This window comes from Venturia canescens, chromosome 6 (genome assembly GCF_019457755.1).
Source record: "Venturia canescens isolate UGA chromosome 6, ASM1945775v1, whole genome shotgun sequence".
Lineage (NCBI taxonomy): Eukaryota > Metazoa > Arthropoda > Insecta > Hymenoptera > Ichneumonidae > Venturia > Venturia canescens.
Window position 1 is genome coordinate 13,666,749 of NC_057426.1, and position 20,912 is coordinate 13,687,660.

Consider the following 20,912-nt stretch of genomic DNA (forward strand, 5'->3'; position numbering starts at 1 on the left):
CTACAAGCGTTATCCAACGCCCCCTCCGTCTTCTCTTCTTCTACCTCATGCCCTAGCGGCACTCGATTGGGTCGTGGCAAACCGTCGAGTGCGATAATTGTCGCACGAAAATTCTTCGTTTTCAGTAGTTTCTTCAAAACTCTTTTTTTCTCTTCATAATTTATTTATTCTCGTTTAATAAAAATGATCACTTCCCACTATAATTAATCAACTCGATTTGCGATGTCCGCATTGAACACTCATTGAAATATCAACGCTCCCAAAAAAGCAAGAGAAAAAAGGGAACATTAGCAGATAAATAAAATTGAAAGGCGATATCGATCCTCGTTGATACAAATCGAAATAAACTTCAGCGTCTTTCCAATCGGCACGAACAGGGATCACTGCGAGACTAAAAAATTTCATGCAGTACAAGTTCCCTCGCGTGAGTCCAATAGAAGAGTATAATTCATCGTGATATTCGCGTAACAATATAGAGAATAAAAAAAGTAAATCATACACAGTGGATACATTGGAATAAAATATTATTCCGAGTCGACAGATAGATATTAAAATCGATATTGATATCCCAGGACAGCGGCGACGTATCCGAACGATACTCGATGTCACGTCACATCCATTTTTATTACCAGCAACTTTATAATCTGCTCAATCTTTCCCCCATTCCGTTCGCTTTCCTAACAAATTTTCAACTGATCCCCATCTCAATGTACTCGAACACGATAAACACGCATTTGGAAACACGCCAAAAAAACGCAAACGACTAAAAAGTTATCCAATTACGTGAATTTCGATGCGTCTCCGACAATATTTAATTTTTTCGAATTCACATCTCGGAAGAATTAAAACTTTTAGATCCGAGTTTGCAACATCGTGCTTTGGAAATGACACATCAATAAAATCCTTTCTCGCATGTGCGTGCGCGCGAGCGTTTTTTTCGAGCCGATGAAAAGTAGTGTGTCACGCCAGAAGCGTGTTTCCGGATCGATTCGGTAGACTTATCCCATGTTCGTCTCGCAGAGTGTATATGAGAATATTATATCCATACATTTGTACGGGCACATATAGCTATTCCGAAGCAGCAATACTCGCGTTTCGTGACGGCTAACCTGGCTCAATTACCGTGTTTACCGGCCAGGCTTACACGGTAATACCGGCCCGTTATACTTTCGATCGTTCGACCTCGAGTCCCAAGACGATGAAAGTAAAATGAATATATCTATAGACACGCGCGTCGCGGGAGATTGCAGCAAACATAATAGTCGTGGTCGTACTTTTATTTCAGTCCACGAATGTTCTGTAATTTTGGAAAAAAATCAAATTGTGCGCTCAATTGTTTTGTATAGTTGCACTTTTAATCATTCGCTGCTCGAAACGTCCTTTGGATCGTTGCAACAATGAGACGTGAATGGGAAAACTTTGTTTTTTCTTGTGTTTAACTGCATTCCAATGAGGCTAATGTTTTTCGAGAAATTTATTACGTGGTTACGTGAGAAAATTCTTCGAATGTTTTGTCATCTGCAACCTGTAATCGGGGAACTCTGTGAGCATGAAACTTCATTTTTACATAATTAATAAATCTGAGATTGAATGTTTCGTTGGTATCGTTGTCGTACAGACGGGTGAGGAAATGTCAGATTTGGAAGGTTATTCATGAAACGGATTAAGTGCGGATAGTGAATCTGATGTTGGGATGATCATTTCCATATTCATGATTCATCGCACGTGCAGATCGTGAAGTAGATATCTTCAAATTCTTAGAGAGTTTTCATTATGCACGCAGAGGAAAAATCGAGGGTAGAGAGAGAGAGAGAGAGCAGAATAGATCTTCATGAAACTGTTCATTTAAGATTTATGTAACTCGGTAGGTCGATCGAAGGGACCAGTGGAACGGTGACTTAATTTTTCATTCCCTGAGCTCAGATTTTATTCAAGTTTTTAAATATTGCGACCGGCAGTCTCCCAACTGACAACTTCTGTGTTTCGATATTCCGGCTATTGATTCGATAATTATTCAATTTCATATGAGAGCTCGACCGATCATTAAATTTTGACGTCTCTCGTATCAAAGTTGACGAAAATAAAAATAAAAAATAAACCTCAAGCGTATCGAGCCTGTTGAACGAACAAAGCTGACATTTATTTTCTATCGAATGGAACTACCAACGCTGCGAATTAATCGGTGGAGTGATGAATTTTTGAAATCGTTTTTATAACCCTTTATTGAACAAACGTTTGAGCAATAAATTTTGGAGTCCGCATTAATTTGAATGCTGCTGGCAATTCGTCGGCACGAGTGTTTAAAGCATCGTAAAAAAACAGTTACACTGTTTTATCGTCGGAATCTCACACCGTTTCATTCAATGTTTCTAATAAATGCGGTTATTCATACAGACATAAAATCAAAAGTTACGTCCATCAAAGTTCACTTCACACTTAAAACAAGTTTGAAAAATTCATCAAAGTTCCCATAAATCGAAGGAAGTGAAATCTATCGGATCCATTACAATTATTTTTCGAATATTGCACAAAAATTCTTCCAACAAACAGAAACGGAGGACGTAGAGGTAAAAGATTCTAAGACACGAGTCATCTCTTTATTCGCCCTCAATAATAATCATTCTTCAAAACCTGATTTTTGACGATTAAGATTAATTGTTTAATCCGTCTAGGGAAAATTGGGGTGATTCCGACCGCCCAAGGGAAATTGATTAATAACGATTTCCGATGTAAATTTTAACTCATAGATAAAAAAATTGCTAGATATTTAGCAAAAAACAACACTCCGTAAATTCGAATTTACTCCGAACCTCAGGGGTAATTCCGGACGGCCCTTGGGGTAAATCTAGATTGCGCTAGAAATTGCTCCACATATCACAAACAAATTCTCGACTCGCACTTTCGCTTGTGCAACTTTGAGAGCCCACATTTCACACTCGATTCACATAATCCCGTCTTCGGATGGTGCTAGATCTTCATATCTTTCAAAACAAAAATAACTTTTTATTTTCACATCGTCCACTGCTTTATTTATGCACTCAATATCATAAGTTAGTCTTTTCTTTCATATTTATTTACGAGGTACCTGAAATTTGAAAAAAAAATCAATTGATATGAGGTAGGAGCAGAACGTCCGGAATCCCCTCAAAAACTGCGAAATTTCACGAGTTAATTAATAGTCAAAAACAGTGGGAAAAGCCAAAGTTTGAACTGCGTTTATGATATTCGTACAGAACTAGGATATTAAATTTCTTTTCTCAATATGACATTGAAACCGTTTATCCTGTAGTTTCATCAATTCATTTTATAGGCTAGAATTACATAAAAATGTAAGAATTTTTACAATCGGTCCGACCTCGACGAAAATATATAAATTCACGCCTCGTACAATATGAGTTTGTTAAACATCGATAGGACTATCGCATGAGTCCAAGTGCGTGAACGTGGGGGTTTCGATAAATACGAAGATATTCCGGTGTCCATATATTTACTCCGCGTCCGGAATCACCTCACTCTCCCCTAATCCCCGCGTAGTTACTTCAACTTTAATTCTTCACTCATTTTCATTCGACTTTTTCGAGTTTACTTTTGGCAGCAGTGGAAAAAGAGTCACGCAAGGTTCACCATATAGCGGAGTCCACGGCGCGGTTATATCGATTGGAGATTCGGTCCGTTTCGTAGCAAAGGCCGAACCGGCGAGATCTTAATTTATGCAGAATCGGGTCGCGCCTCGATTTATTTGTTTTATACATATACGAACGTACACACTGAGGTGGACTCTGTAATTGGCCACTGACAGCTGGTTGAATCGAATATGTGGCTGAAATCTCGCAACTCCTCGTACATGTTCATTATATGTAGGGGAGACCGGGGCAAAACAGGACATTTCAAAAATTGCAAAAACCGTTTTTTTTCTCATTTTGGCAATTCCGTATATTCTTTAAAAAAAAAAAAAAAAGATAAAAAGGACTACGTTTAAAATTGAAAGAAAAAAACAAAAACGATAATAAGAAAGCCAAAAAAGAAATTTTGAAAAAAATTCGATCTCGACTGCTTTTAATGAAACAGTTAAGCATTAAATGGAAATCGCAGTGAAACAAAAATGTTCACCAATTCTTAACTACCAAATTGTGTGCCAAGAATTGTTTTCTCCTTTTTTTTTTTTTTGAAAATTGTATACAAATTCCAATACGCTCCTTAGTGTTTGGAGTAAGGAATAGAAGCTTCTTGAACTTTATAAAATTACGATTTAGGTACCCCGTTTTGCCCCGGTCTCCCCTATAACTATATATACATTATTCATGGCACGGCAACGACTGCGTCGTTTGCCTGATCTCGGTTTCGAGGCAATGGGACCATAGCTTCTCTGATGCTATGATTTCATCAGTAATTTTCATTCCAAATATACGTATATGTCGCAATATACAAACAAAAAATGTTTATCTTCTAAACTGGAATGTGGAATGTGTGAAACGAGGAAATGGAATTTGAGTTTTTTGGGTAACTCAATTGACGTTTGATTGGTCGATGACAAAATCAGTGATCGATCAATTGCTCATATTAATTATAGCGGGCAATTTCATTTCGTTATGATGAAAAAGCTTTCAATCGTAAAATAATATCGGTTTTCGGTCACATATCCTGTTTGCATGGCATTATCAGATAATCAATTTGAAAGATAAATGATGATTTTTAAGAAGTTCTGGTGATCAGAATTTTTTTAAAAGTCGACGAATGTTGGTCCCTGTCGATCATAATCGCACAATGAATGTTAATTGCGTTTAATTAACACGGTGCTTCATAAAGTGCCCAAAGTTACTTTTTTATTGGATATTAAAAAAAGGAATGTGTTGTCGAACAGTTTAGGATAAAACCGCCTACGTCTTGGAAGAATCGTTGACCGTTTTCACGGCTACAAAACATTCAAAGAAACACGAGGTGACGAGATGATCATTGAGATGAAGATACAGCGCTCGGTCTCGACGAAAATAGAAAATCGACTCCCGCTAAGTTTTGAGAGCGACGGAGACGGAGTTATCGTGTACACCAAAAGACGCGGTCGTGAGCTCGCGTCCAAAAAGCAATGTTTCAGAGATGAAAAAGACGCGGGGGAAACAAAAAGCGACAAAAAACATCGCAATCTTCTCTCCTTTGGAGAGAGCTAAGAGGAAAAACTCGAAACGGACCGAGGTCGTCGTAAAAAAGAGGATAAATAGATAAAGAAATAAATGAAACTCCGTGAAGAGTGTCTTCAGGGAAATTACTAATGAGGAGGATTCTGACGGTTACTGCACGAAAGCAAAAGTATAGCTCGCGGATATTAATATTTTTTTTTGCTTTCTTTATTTGTGATGCCACTCACTCATTATTTCAAAGTCAAAAATTTCGACTCGGGGAATTTTGATATAATAATCACACGGATTTATAGATCTTGAGAATTTTCACGCCTCGCTTAGGAATTTTGTTTGACAAATTTAGAGCCAAGAATTTCATGATGTTCATTGATGAAATGAAAAAGAAAAGTTCAATTATTTATCCATTTCTCGTTAAAGTTGATACGAAAATATCGATCACAGCAATAATTGAGCTGCCATTTATGAAAATAATGATTATTTATTCAAACGAAAGAATATTGAGACAAGTCAGACAACTGAAATTTGTGATCGCATCGGAAACGAAATTAAGCAGAAAGACGAGATTTTCGCGTCTGTCCGATCAATCACCAAGTCTCTCGGATGGTCAACAAAACTGGGGGCGTGAAAAGTAACTTTGTTCATCGTACAAAAGAAAAGATATACAAGCGGGGGATCGGTGTGCGTTTTTCCCTCTCATTCTTTCATTTTACGTGGTATTTCGTGCCCTCTCTTTCTGTCCAACTCTTCAAAGTTTCTAATCTACTCACACCACTCAGTTCTTTGTCGAAGACACACGTCGCGGCAACACAACACGCACCATGGTATCATTTTCTCGCATTTTGTTATTGTGATTCTCACCACACGATTCTGGCTCTTTATTCCTCAGAAAATACGTGTCGTATCAACATTTTCGGATAATCAAAAAACAACGAATCATTAAATGAATAAATTTATCGAAAATTTTCATTTCCCTCGTTGTAATTAAACTTCTTATAAATTTTTCTCTCCCGAGTAATGAACAGGGGATCATCGTAGATGCACTATTCGAAAAAAAACCACAAACTCCTCTGATAATGAACCATGAAGAAAAGTGTAAATACTCGTTACAAGCTTAAAAAAAAAGGTAAAAAGGCTACGGACGAGATCGCGCGAGTGTCCGTTATTTAAAAAAGTAGGTCACGTAGTTGAACAGTCAAGAGAGTGAATAAAGAGAGAGAGAGAGAGAGAGGAGAGACGAGGCCCGTGTTTTCTCCCTCTCTCGCATTTCACAAACAGTATTTTACACCGAATTATTCTGAATTAATTAAAAAGGACGCTTGAAAAACAAAAACATGAGAAAGAAAACGACACGACAGCTTGAAGAAAAGAAGACAAGAAATTATTCATGGGGAAGAGGGGAATCGCGTGAAATGTTGAGAAAACGAATCACCCGTCATTGACAAAACGAACCAAATTTTAAATGTGAATGAATCGTTACATTTGCATCGTCGAACACGATGTTACTCCCGCCACGATAAATTATCGAAGGCAAGCAACAATGCTTACCGCAGCAGCATATCTAGAATAAATTTATTTCTAATGTTCCATTAAAAGTCTGTATGTTTCGTCTTCATCAATAATTTTTCCATACTTTTTTGCACCGTTTTTTTTTTAACTGGCTCTCGTTTCTCTTATTTTGATCTGTAGAAAAAAGGCAATACCTACACTCGCATCGTGCTTCATATGCTATATACGTATGTATTTGGTATTGAAGTATCAAGTGAGCGTCTCGTGAAATGGACAAAGAGCCATTACGCGAACGGTGAGCATGCCGAGCACTCCACTGTGAGAGGAACAATATGGTGAAGCAATTTTGCGGACTGTCGACAGCGAGTGCAACGGCTAGCTCGTGCCAAACCTCTCTTTTTTTCTTCTTTCATCTTTATTTCTTTATCTTCCATTTTCTCTTTCTTTCTTCGCAATGAAACACGTACACCTCTTGCTGGGTGCGTCTTCATGCTGCTTTTCAGACTTTTGGATTCATTTTCGATACCTCTAAACAAGGATTAGTGGGAGGAAAACGAAATATTTATTATTTCGTATTCTTCCTCGTTTCTTACACACTTTTTCGTAATTGTCGTAAATCAATGAGACAATCATTTTCATTTGGTATTTAATTTATTCCTAGAAAATTTACTAGACGAATTGGTAATAGGAGAGAGTGTATTTCGAAACCCTCACATTCATGCACTCGGACTCATGCGATAATTCTATCGATGTTTAACAAACTCATATTGTACGAGGCATAAATTTATATATTTTCGTCGAGGTCGGACGGATTGTAAAAATTCTTACATTTTTATGTAATTTTAGCCTATAAAATGAATTGATTAAACTACAGGATAAACGGTTTCAATGTTATATTGAGAAAGGAAATTTAATATCCTAGTTCTGTACGAATATCATAAACGCAGTTCAAACTTTGGCTTTTCCCACTGTTTTTGACTATTAATTAACTCGTGAAATTTCGCAGTTTTTGAGGGGATTCCGGACGTTCTGCTCCTATATTGAGTGCATAAATATAAAGCAGCGTGGACGATGTGAAAACAAAAAGTTATTTTTGTTTTGAAAAATATGAAGATCCACCATCCGAAGACTGGATTATATGAATCGAGTGTGAAATGTGGGCTCTCAAAGTTGCACAAGCGAAAGTACGAGTCGAGAATTTGTTTGCGATATGTGTAGCAATTTCTAGTGCAATCTAGATTTACCCCAAGGGCCGTCCGGAATTACCCCGGAGGTTCGAGGTAAATCCGATTTTACGGAGTGTTGTTTTTTGCTAAATATCTAGCAATTTTTTTATCTATAAGTTAAAATTTACATCGGAAATCGCAAACAGGATATCAAAGAGTACCAAAGATATAGAAAATTTATTTTTTAATTTCTTCATATGGTTCGTTAATTTCCCCTTTCAATTTCCCCTACCTTGCGACAAAAGTAAAAAAAAATCAAAATCGATTTCAACGTAGCAGCTACTAATGTAAGAAGAAAAAGTTTTATTACGAAATAACCGATGCTAGATTTTTTTCAATCATTTTGCAATGTAGTTGAAAAAAAAAACAACCATTTAAATTGATTCGTTTGTTCTTCGAGTACCTACTCACTAAAAAGAGTTCGAAAACAGTTTATTTTACATCGAATCACGTTTAAAAGCTTCCTTGCATTTTCCATGACCTAAAATAAAGTCTTAACTTTGATAATAATCCGCTAACTTCACTTTTGAAAATTTTTTTAATATCATTTAGAACGTGTGCCTTGTAAGAAGATGAAAAGAATCCAGCCTTCTTTGAATCGTCGAAATAATGAGGTTTAAATTCAACGCGAGAGAAAAAAATTGCTTATGTGAAAATATAAAAAGCGTGACTCCATCGATGCCCTTACAGATGGATGAATATGAATGAATATATTGATGTTAAAACTCCTACCTTTGACTATATCGGGTGCTACTTCTCGATGCACAAACCTATATATTTTTTATGTACTTGAAGAGAGGGGGATTTTCATCTCGCGGGGTTGGCAGGGAGAGAGTTTTGTACGAAGGCACGCGTGATTTATTTCTGACCGATTCCCGTATAACCCGCGCCTCTATTCTCCCCTCGTACTTCTATGGAGCGTTCATCCATTATCGACGAGAGATTTGCGATATCCCCGGTGGTGAAGAATCTCGGGTATATATCTACCTACACACGGTGTACACGCTTTATTATAGTGGACTTGTATGCGCCCGTTAACGTCTCTAGTATATACACACACGATACATTCTCGTACATCGGATTTTTCATTCCAAACGTTAAAAAACTGTTACAAAAACCATTTTTATGAAAGAACCCAACAAACCACAAAATCGTTCGAATTCCTTGTGTCTAAGGGCTTTTTTTTGGAAAACCACTAAATATTTTCATTTTTCACAAAACTTTTTGTAATGGAATCAATCAAATTGTGTCATTAATCGCGTTCAACTTTGATTCGATGTCTCATCAATGGAAATTATCACAAGAACAAGTACACTGAAGTATACATTTTATTCTCGATTTGTATAAATGAAAAACTGAAACCATTGCAATTGAAGTGCCTGGAATTCTCACGAATGTGCAATAGAACGAAAAGTTTTATCATTCCAACAAGATATTATTTGATTAATGAAAAAACAGTCTGTTTTGAGAATACAAAATGTTGGTTAGTATCAGAAAATATTTAGTTGTGCATACATTCAACGATGGATGGTTGATTTCTTCAACAAAAATTAGTCTCTCGCACTGCCCAAAAAAATTGATCATTTCGTCATTCCATGGAATCGTAGAGTGCGATAATGAAAAATCTGAAAACCTGTTGATTCGATCTGAAATCACTCGTATACACACGTGAATATGAAATTGGTACTGTGCAGCTTTGGCCAGATGAGAATTATCGTTGAGCGATAACCTTCGTAAAGCGATGTATATACGAATATATATACATACGGGAGGGTAAAGATAAAACGTACGAGTGAAAGCTTCTCGGGTCAATTGGATTCTCTTCGCAACCTCACAATTTGTCACGCTTCTTCTCGCTCCTCGGTCCCTGCCCCTCGGTCATTGTTGTCTCGTCCATATGCACATACTGATAAATAACATTTATGCAAATATGTACGTTCGTGGAAAAATTTCACCGTTTGATGCACCGTTGTTATAACGAATCTATTATTATAAGATTTAGTGAATGAAAGTTTTTCGATCCAACTCTGTGTCGTTCCATTTTCACTGTGCAATTGACGACGCGTTTGTTTAGTTGATCTGCTGCGGTGTTTTTGTCGCCCAAACTTATCTTCAAATTTCATTTATCTACGTTGTGATGTTCGAGCTCCGGTAATTCGAATACACTTCAATGTTAGCAAATTATTTTCTCAGTTTCGGTCCTTATCAAACCGTTTTTTTCCCCACTCGAAACTTGACTCCTCCATCTCTGAACTTGCACACCCCAACTTACTTTCGCTGGGCCTTGAAATGTTCAGTCGGCAATTATAACGCGGCTGAAAAACTCTCGTGTTAGAGTGCCAATTTGCCTTTTTACGAGTCTTTCCTCCTGGAACGAGAGACTTCGGTACAAGCTGAAAAAGTACTTGATCGTAGTTCGAAGTGATCTCCAGAATGAGCAACAGCCCTCCGCCTTCAATATTTCTTTCGTTTCAATGCACTTTGGCCATTTGCACGATCTTTTTTTGAAAAAAGCCTGAAAACGTGTCTCAAAACAACTTTAAAAATCAAAAGATCGAAAAATTCAACGAAAATAATAAATTTATAACGGAGATTCGCTAATTTTCATCGACCCCGTACTTCCATGCATCCAAAAGACCGATACTATCAATATTCCTTCTCCTTTCCCTCTTTTTTCCTACCACAGCATGAGCGAAAATTCAAAAGCCTCTTTCGCTCGTCCATACCTCGCGGTTGCGAATTCCAAGAGCGAAAGAATACTTTTACATATTATTATACAGTAGTAGAAACGAGAGAAGAAAAATATTATTCGAGCGTTCCTCAAGCTGCTGTACCACCGTTACATCTGTATTTTTTCACGCACGTTTATATACGAATGAATGTATAAAACTCATATCCCATGCGAGCACATATAACTATACATTTGCAAAGGGGGAATAGCTACGACGCAACAGCCAACAGCAGGAGATGCTTGCAAGCGGTGAAACCGAGACCCAACATTTCTCATGGTTCACTAGCTCATTATCTTTTCCAGTTATCCGTGCTAACCTCTTTTTGTCTCAGCCGTTTTCCCCATTCTACGGCCAATTTTATCGTCTCATATCAACTTGTATGTTTATTGTAAAAGTGCACTAAATAACACAAGTGCAGAGGGAGCGAAACTGGGACGGGATAACGGGTCAAAATTTGGAGGAGCGAAAGTCATTTTCCCTTGTTTTTGTTTTTCATGAAAAAATAGAGCAAAAGGCATCGACGGGTACTTTGATTTGAGGCTGCATTCAGAATACTGGTGAACGTAGCACGAAAAAGTTGCGATTCTCGTGACTGGAAAGCCTTAAAAAAAAAAAAAAAAAAAAAAAAAAAAAAAAAAAGACAGAAGAATGAAACTATTCCGGGCATAAAGCGGATGAGAATGGGACGAATTTCTGTATATTTCTTCGTTGCTTTAAAAGTATGAGCCATCGCCGAAAAGGCGCTACTACCGAGGAAAAAGAGATCGAAACATAAAAAGTATCGGAGCAGCTTTTATACGAGCATGGGAACGGAGAATATTAGAGTTTGAAGGATAATCGCGTTCAACCTACTCCATTTATCGCAGCCTACTCTACACTTCCCGACCCATCACTGTGTCTCGAGCTTATCTCCACAGTTTCCTACATATATATATTCGCCTATTGTACGAGCCTGCTGAAACGTCTGTTTGGCTTTTCGCGTGTACATATAGAGAGACCTGTGGTACGTACACGCGTGCCACAGTAAACTTCGCGTCTGTGTGCACAGCGCGCATGGATAATGCGAGGAATCGTGCATACAGATATAGAAAATAATTTGTACGTGTGTAAGCTATACCGCAAATGATAATCGCTTTCCTCGTGATTGCCTTGCTCAGCGACAATAGCAGACTGTGTATATACACCGCGTATATTTACTCGGAGTTGCGTACGTACATAGAGACGAAGCGAGGCGGATATAAGTAGACGTTTCTATGTATTTATCGATGCTTGTATTCGCGTTCGTGTGTCTCTCTCGCGTAGAAAGAACTTTGTCATTATAAAGTTGGATGCAAATCGGTATGCAGCAATTATTCATCGAACGTGGAATGAGCACATGCTCGTTCCACGAAATTCCCCTCGACCAATTCATAAAATCTTGACCAATCCATTCGGTAAGTGCGCTGCGACGACGAATGCGGTGTACGGATACCGCACGTGCATCCTCAATTGAAACAATTACTGGGAAAATGTGTTTTTTGCACGGTAAGGAAATTCTGGAGACGTCGGAATCAAATTTTCTGATGAAACAACGGAGTTGTCAACTCGTTGGAGTTTCCTCGAGATAATGGAACTATGCATTTCGAAGAAAGGTAGTAGATGGGTGAATATTCGCTATCCAAGATCACGCGATGATACTTTTGGTAGGCAAAAATGAATACGTACTGGATAGATTTGCAAAATTTCGACGCTAGTTACCGTGTAGCTTAGCGGCAAATTAATTATTGAATGTCGACTTTTCTCTGACACTTATCACTCCGGCATATGAAAGCCGTACACGCATGAAAAGTTATTGAATTTTTTCGTTAGTTATATCCAAGATTTCGCAAAAAAAAATCGATCGTTGTATTTCGTGGATATTCAAGAATGCATGAGTATTTTAGTTTTTAAACCTTTCCATTGAAAATCGGCTGAAATATGAAAAAATATCTGATGAGAAATCATTCGGATTACACGACAAATGGATCAGTAACGTTTGACAATACGTCGTTCGTTAGCTTTGCCACGTTTGTTTGTAAATTTTTACAAAACGACGATTTTTATTCCGGTGAACTTTTTGATCGTTCATTTTTTCATTTTCCTCCACTGCAATACTACTTTGGACAGTAAACTCACTTCATAAGCTATAAAATTTGTAAACAAAAGTGACAGCGTGACAGCGTTACCAATTATATTTCTAAAATAATAAAATTATTGCTTTCAAGCAAGTTTCGTCTTTTGAAATTTTCGAAAAATGTAGTTGCTGCAAAAATCACGTAGCCGTCACCCATCAACCTCCGACAAACAAAAAATATAAATACATTTTTATAGAACGTGCAAGTGATTTTCGTCGGGCGGGGAGTACGCGAAAAAACTTTCATCGTAATGAGCATTTTCATGGGGGCTTTTTCCAGTGATTTTTCAATCCCCGGTACGTCGGTCGACACGCGAATTCATTTTTTTTAAGGGGCTCCTGCTTCAAACAGGAAAAAAAATCGATTGCTTTCGGGAACGTTTTTGGATAGACTTTTCGGTATAGTTTCAAGGATATTTCGAGAATACGAAAACATTGTTTTAATGTGAAAAATACTCGTGTGTATATATGGATCGTGCGTATGCAGTCTGATTGTCGAAATTTGTCAGCTGTGTGCAATGTGGAGATCGTAATTATTCTCGGTAACGAAAATTCTAATTTTTTTTCCATTTTCATATATTTTTCTTCCATATGAACCTATAAAGACCCGAAAAAATTGCGAAATACTATATTTATAGAACGTTGAAAAAATATAGAATTTTGCAATTTATTCGGGTTTTACAGGTTGCAGTACCCTTGAAACTATACCGAAAAGTTCGCTATGGTGAGTTATTTCCGTCTATCCTAAAAGCATTCCCAAAAACAGTCGATTTTTGTCTTTCTAAAGCAAGACCCCCCCCTTAAAGGATCTCCTAGAGAATTGAAAAAAAAGAAAAAATCTCGTCTAGATATTTGGATCGATCGAATGAATTTTCAAGCGTGATGGGAGCGCGTTTTTGACATTGTTCGAATTCCGCTTTAATAAAATTGACGTGTGAAACCGCGAGGGCACGGCGAGCAAGTCACGGGCATAACTTGATAAATATATTAAAAGAAATACGTATACGTACGTAGGCGAATACACTTGGTGTGATAAATAAGTATAAGACGTACGGTAAAACGTTGCGTGAACACAATCGTGACAAAGTGCCTTCGTTATTATGACATCAGAGTGAGAAACTTTTCTGCAACGTTTACCGGGCGCTCCGAGCGTCCAGTGTCAGGCATAGCGCCATTTTTTATTTCTTTTTTAACGAGGACACGGTAAATGGAATGCAAAAGTATATCGTTAGCAATTATTTCTCGGCGATTCGCAATCTTCGAGCGATAAATTCACAGTGCGGAAGAGCTAGATGGAGCTTTTAAAAAAACGTAACTCGACTCGATCGGAGGTCGTGCGATCGTCGTCATTGATAAAAATCAGAAGTGTCAGGCCGTTTTTTCTTCTAGATTTTCATGTTACTCGTCAACAATTTTTTTCCAGCTTATCGCAATAAAGCTTGACATTAATTCATCGAAATAATGTATACGGGACTTTGGTTGTTCGAAAAAATCCTGTTTTTTGCTGCCTCACATAGGAAGCCTATTGTGACGATGAAACGGTTTGAGATACAGGGCTACCGTTTTGCACAGATGTTAATCTATACAAGCGTTTCATTCTCTGATAATTTTATCAGAATTTGAAAAGAAATACGAATCTGACGACGTTTTGAAATTTTCATAAAAATGGTGTCGACGCTCTAACTTTCGAAAATTTAGAGATTTATTAATAATTTTTTTTTTTTTTTATAAATAGACTATCATAATAGGAAGGTTGGTATTGAATTTGGGGAATATCGGTTGAGCGGTTTAAATTTTATGACATTTTGAATTTTACGAAAATATGAGCTTTTTAAAAAATCGTCTAACCGCTTTAATTTTTGGAAATTTTCTAACATATCGTGTATAAAAGTCTGTACTTTCTCTATACTGTCCAGCAAAGTTGTCGGAATTATTTATTTTCAGTGTAAATAGAAAAACGATGAAAATTGAAAGTTGCAAACTGTTTTTTTTTGATGGCTCGTCATTCAGTTTTTTTTTAATGGATTCAAACAAAGAGATAAATTAAAGTTCGTAAAAGAAGGTAGAGAAAATACATTATTTCCTTGTATAAAAAAAAAATGCTGGAAATTGAAATTTCCTCAAGATGGTCAAGATGCGCGATGCTCAAAGCTTCCTCCAGGAAGCAATTTGCAAATTTCAATTTCCAGCATTTTTTTTCACCCAAACAGTATTTTATTCCAGTAAACCTAACGTCGTTGCTAATCAATAAAGCGAATGGAGGAGACGAAAAAAGCGATGGGGATGAAAACATTATGGCAGGATTACAAGAATGTGTTTTGGCTCCCTTCTTTTTTGACGAGCGCTACGAAACTTTCTTTACAAAGTGGCTGTATCGGTGCGTATCTGTCTCGTCATATTTCCGTGATCTAATTTTCCTACGGGGTTTTACGTCCAGGGGAGGGAGCATTACACACGGGTTTTAAAGGGTGGGAAAAGCCAAAGTAGAGAGTCCAGCTCTGGCATGGAACTGGAAAAAAGAAAATAGTAAAGAGGAAGGAAAAATGTAAAAAAAAAGGAAGAAAAGCGTAACCGGGAGTTCGTATGCTGCGCACGCTCTCTCTCTCTCTCTCCCTCCCGGAAGGGGTGGATCGCCAGTTGTGCGGGCAATGTGCAAGGCGAGAAAAGTAGAAAACGTATGATAGAGTGTAAGAGAGGAAAGCTTTTGGAGAGCGAGAGAAAAAGTGAGAAGGAAAACACAAGAAAATTTCGGCTCCTCTCCCTCCCTCTTCGTCCCCCTCGCGAGCTCTCTTCTTTTCTCACTTCGTTCCCGATGCATCCGCGTATGAGTGTGAGAAAAGGAAGGAGGCTACGATACGAGGGAGTAGAAGAAGAGAGAGAGAGAGAGACGATGCATTATGTATAGACGTGGAAAATGAATGAGAGACAGAGGGAAAGAAAAAAGATGGAAAAAGCAATGTACACACACAGGGAGAGAAAGAACGAAGAGAAAGAGAAGGAAAAAAGTGGGGAGAGAAGAGTATTAGAGAAACAGTGATGAAAAAAGCAGAGAAAAAGGACAGAAAAACAGCACTGAAAGAAACGAAGAAGCAGAGAAGGAAGAGAACAAAGATAGACGAGAAAGGATGAAGACAGAGATGAAAGCTACACAATAAAGCCAATAGACGAGACAAAGATGCAACGTGTCAGACCAAGTATCGCTGGTATTTCTCTCTCCCTCATTCGCTCCGTTTTTCCATCTCCCTGTCTCCTTCTCATCGCGTGTCTGTGTTGTGTGTTCACATCGACGAGTACAGCGACTACCAGCAAGCAGAGTGAAGAGCAGGTAGAATCCTGGGGTAGCCGAGTTCGTGCTGCACATGCACTTCTATATCTGTAGACGTTTGTACTTATAGCTGCGAAAGAAAGAGAGAGAGAGCGGGAGAGGGAGAAAGGATATAGCTCGTCGTCACTGGCGTAGAATGCCGTGGACGCGTAAACGCCGAGGATTTAACTTGCACGTCTGAATTCGCGTTCTCTTTTTCACTAATTTGCCTCAAACGAGACGGCTCTGATTCCAAGCCGAAATCGTGACTGGAGCCACGTCAAAACATTGAGTCGAAGACATTGCGCGATCTCCACGCGCAAAGAGGAGAAGAGTTCCGGTCGAAAGTTTGCGCCAGTGAGATGAAAAAGGTCGAGAAACGGATGAGAGGGGCGGGGGGAGAGAAAAAACGTCTGGAATCGAAAGAACAAACGCATAATGGAAACACGAAATTTGTGTCTGGATTGGAGGTGTTTGTTGACGGATTAGAGGCCACGAGACGTCGACGTATCTTTGAGTAAGCGAAATTTCCTCGTTGGAGTTTGCCGAGCCATTGATTTTCACGCCACTGGCTCCTCACGGTTCTGTATACACGAGAGCAGAGAGAAAGAGCGAGAGAGAAGAGACGAAGCGGGCAGCGCCGGGCGTTGGAGCGCCGTCGAGGAAGGGGAGCAGCGGCGGCAGCGAGCGGCGGGGAGAGGGAAAATGCGAGAGGAATGGAGTACATACTATGGAGCTGCTTCAGTAAACGCCAAGCGGTCGGCCTGTTGGGCGGCTTGGCGACGACAACGTTTTTGCGACGCGACGTTTTCGTGTGTAAAAAAAAAACGTCCACCCTCTTCTCCCCTCCTCCCCCGTACAAGAGAAACGAATAATGTGAATGCCGAGTGTGCGTGCGTACTGCTGCCTGCTTTTTTTATTTGATTTATCGGCGACACGGAGCTCTGCATTATCGACGGGAGTGAGTGCGAATTAATTTACGCGAGCAACTACCTCGGAACTCTTCGACCCCCTCCTGCCCCCCGCTCGGCTCCGGTCTTTTCCTTTTTTTGTCGTGCCTCGTCTGTGGTGCGTGGTCAATCGTTGGCGCGGTCAGCCCATGGATATATAGATCGCTTTTAACTCCTCTTCGCTTTGTGATACTACTTTGCTTCGATAGGAATGAATATCTATTCGTTTTCTTCACTTTTATTCTCCTGTATCTCTTTTCGAATTTGTTTCGTTTATTGTCAACGCTCGCGAAGAGTGCGAAGAGGCGTATCGATGCGAACGACCAGTGGAAATTAAAAAGGAGATCATTCCTCGGTGTTTTAAACATATTTTTATCTATCGATGAATAAAAAAGTTATTACATATACATGTACGAGTGCACATAAATACGTAATAACGTGGTGAGTGATGCCAAGCGTGTCTCTTGGCCACTATTCCTCGCGAGAGTGCGCCCGTGGATCTTACCTGTGTCTTGTGTCAGTTTTACGTACGTGCGTGCGTTCAGTGCATCTGTGAATATACGCGCGCGCGCGCGCGCACGCACACACACACATATAACAGTGTGTATTGTTTCGTAAAGTGCGATTGATTACGACGCCACGAGAGTCACTCACACCCCGCTGAGATAACAGGATTAAAATAATCATAATAATCACAATAACGAGAATAAGGGAGAACAAAAAAAGTTATACCAATAAAGAAATTACGACTCGGGCGCAGCTCCGGGCAGATGCTATATTTTACTCCGATATGCTAATATGGAGGATTCGCCGGCGTGATTCATTTTCATGAAGAATGATCGACACTCGCGTCAAGGTGATTTATGGCTATTGATTTTCGTATTCATTTTATTCCCTTTTTTATTTCTATGGGTTTTATTGTCCGCTTATTTTTAGAGCTTCTCGTTATTGGTCAGAAACGTCAATGTGTGTCGAATTATATTAATGCTGATTGATTTAAAAGTGATGGAATTTTATGTTTTTTATGTTGGCGGTGGTCCATGTTTTCGTTGGGGAATTACGAGTTTTTTTTTCTCGATATACCGGTGCTCCTCTCTCTTTCAGCGTATTTTTTTACAGGTTTGCTGTTTCAGTAGTAAGCGCCCAAAATATTCCGAGATTCGCATAAAACGGGTTGACCAAACGAAAAAAAAAATAAATAAAAAAATAAATAAAAAAACAAGATAACTGATACACAACAGCCTGAAAGATGGAAGATTGTTTAGAATATTCGAGGAAACGATTGCAGGAAATGGATTTTGACGAAGATGAAAAAAATCATGAAAAACAAAAATACTGCGCGAGTCGATCAACGGACTGAAATTTTTTACGGTTTATATCTTCCCTCGTATTTTTTCCCTCCTCTTTTTTTCCCCGGTGGCAATATATCTCCCTCGCTCATTTTCTTTTATTCTTGATGCGTTTGGTGGCTCCGCCGCCGATGAGATGGCAGAGGTACAACCTCCCTCCTCCCTTGCTCTCTCTCTCTCTCTCTCTCTCGCTCTCGCTCTCCCGTTTCTATCTCTCCGTCTTTTCGACTCCGAGCGAAGACGCGCAGCGAGCACGTTTCCGTGAGCCGTTTCTTCGTCCTTGTCTCTTTCGTTCATTCGTTCATTCGTTCTTTTCTTCTTTATTCTCTTTCCTCTCGAGTCTCGATATCCGGAGGCGAGCAACGGCCAGCATGCCTGGGACGAAGCAAAAGCGACACGAGATACGACGAGAGAGGAGAAGCCGAGAGCGAGAGCCTCGAGGAATCGTTGCGCATATGCGCTCGCGCACGCGCACGCGCTCACTCTCCTTCATCCATACACGCGTACACATGCGGTCACAAATATGCATATGTGTGTTGAAGAAGTACACATCGGAGAATATTTATACACACAGATACGACCAAAGTGCGATGCTCACTCGCCTCTTTCTTATCCACGGTCCCCCCCCACGCTTTCTTCGCATCGCCGTATAAATGGACACGCACGCACACACCGACATTCTTACCCGCGAGAATATACACGCATTTAAATGTATATTCGCGTCAGTGTGCACGTATATCGAAGTATGAATAAACGAGAACGAAAAACCACAGCGGATTACAAACCACACGCGGACAAAGGATATGTAACACGCTCCTTTTGGCTTCCCTCGAAAGAGAGCGAGAAAGACGGAGCACATATTCGCCAGCTCGCTCGCACAAACTCGCACGCAGGGACACGTGTGTAACTTCACCGGACTTTTTAGAGGGCTTTTTATTTTTCACCGATATATTGTACAGCTTTCGGTTCGGGTACACTCGAGTCGTAATTTTTGCTTTGAAGCGGTTTAGGGCTTTAAGAGGGTTTTTTGTTGATGATTCGTGGGAAAATTCATGCTTTTACTTTGGTTTTTATCGCTTTGACAATTATGGTAATCGAAGTTTTGATAACTCTGATTTTCGTTGGTGTACGTCGATGAATTGTGCGAGAAAGTAAAATGCTTTTGAGGAAGTATCTATTTAACGGAATTCTTTAGCGAACACAAGAGGTATTTACGATTTATTCGTCTCTTTGGGTGTCTTTAACCGGTATAAAGTCTTACATTCGCCTGCTCTGCGAACCTTATCCACCTTCTCACCCTTCTCGGGCGCGCTGCTCGTTCGGGCTTCTTCGATGCTTGGCAAAGTACCAGAAACACGAGAGACCTACCGAATAAGCGATTCTCGTTTTCGCTCGCTCGCTCGCCCCCCCACCTCTCCCTCCCTCCCCCGGCAATTATCTTTGCCTCGGATACACGTGCAAAACTCTCGGCGCGTGTCCCACCGGACGTTCGTATACTTTATTCGTGACTTATTTTTCACGAGGGTCTCATGAAATTTGGAGAATTCAACGAATTCTTACGGTTCAAGTATATATTACGTCGAGTTTTCGGCGTCGGCGATTCGGGAAAAGGAAACCATCAATTCCACGATCTTTTCGCCTTACCTGCAGTCATATTCATTGGAATATTTTCATACGCAGAAGTAAACTGAACTGTTTATATTTATTCCTCATTCGTCGACACTCCGTTCGTATCATCGTTGATCAAAAACAAAATAAAAAATTCTAACGAAAAAACCATTCGCTCACTCAATTATGTTTACGATAAAAATCTTCGTGTATCTCTCCTCCTTTTCGCGTTTTTTATAACGGATTTTTAGACTCGTCGATTACTATCTTCTTTAGTTTCTTTGGTCATGCGAGAGACGAGACCGCAGGCTTTGGAAAGTACGACCTCGTAATGGTGGTGGTATGGCCTCGGAGGCCTCAAGAGAAATGGACTCTGCTCGCTCAGGGTCTTTATCGTAGTGGTACGACGACCTTCCTTGACGAAAAAGCCTCCGAGGATAGTGCTCAAATCCACCATTATCATATTTGTTTGTACTAATAACGCGTATTGCGATAAATCTGTAACTCGATTTCTTTGTCAATCTTAACGACGCTGAAGTTTGCAACGTTGGAGTTCAACGAAATGAACGAAAAAAATATTTATAATTCATTATTTTTTTATTTCACGAATTATTGATGCGGCTTGAAAAATGACGAATTGGAAATTCGGCAGGGAATAAAATTGGAGGTTTACTGGAATTATTTGAGAGTTTTGTTTAGACCATTTCGTTGGAGTCCAACGTTGGAAAGTTCAGCGTCATCAATCTTAATTGTAAAAAAAATCATTCATTTTGAAAGAAAATGCGTCACGATCATGAAATTTGCAGCGTTGGAGTCCAACGAAATGATGTAAAAAAGCTCTCCAATAATTCCAATAATTCTCCAATTTCGTTCCCTGTCGAATTTGCAATTCGTTGTTTATCAATCTACACCGATGCTTCGTGAAGTAAAATTTTGGTCAATTGCAAATG

General features: G+C 39.3%; 1 protein-coding gene across 4 annotated transcripts in view; it reads left to right on the forward strand.

The window, feature by feature from the left end:
* sbb (scribbler) overlaps positions 1 to 20,912 on the forward strand; it is a 133,675-nt gene that overhangs the window by 24,460 nt on the left and 88,303 nt on the right. For 2 of the 4 annotated variants that reach the window (XM_043422263.1, XM_043422271.1), the window contains exon 1: positions 16,813 to 17,861. The exons of the other annotated variants lie outside the window; for them this stretch is intronic. The gene's annotated coding sequence lies outside the window, so the exon portion shown is untranslated. Of the gene's footprint in view, positions 1 to 16,812; positions 17,862 to 20,912 lie in introns of those variants that run through there. 4 annotated transcript variants of the gene reach the window in all.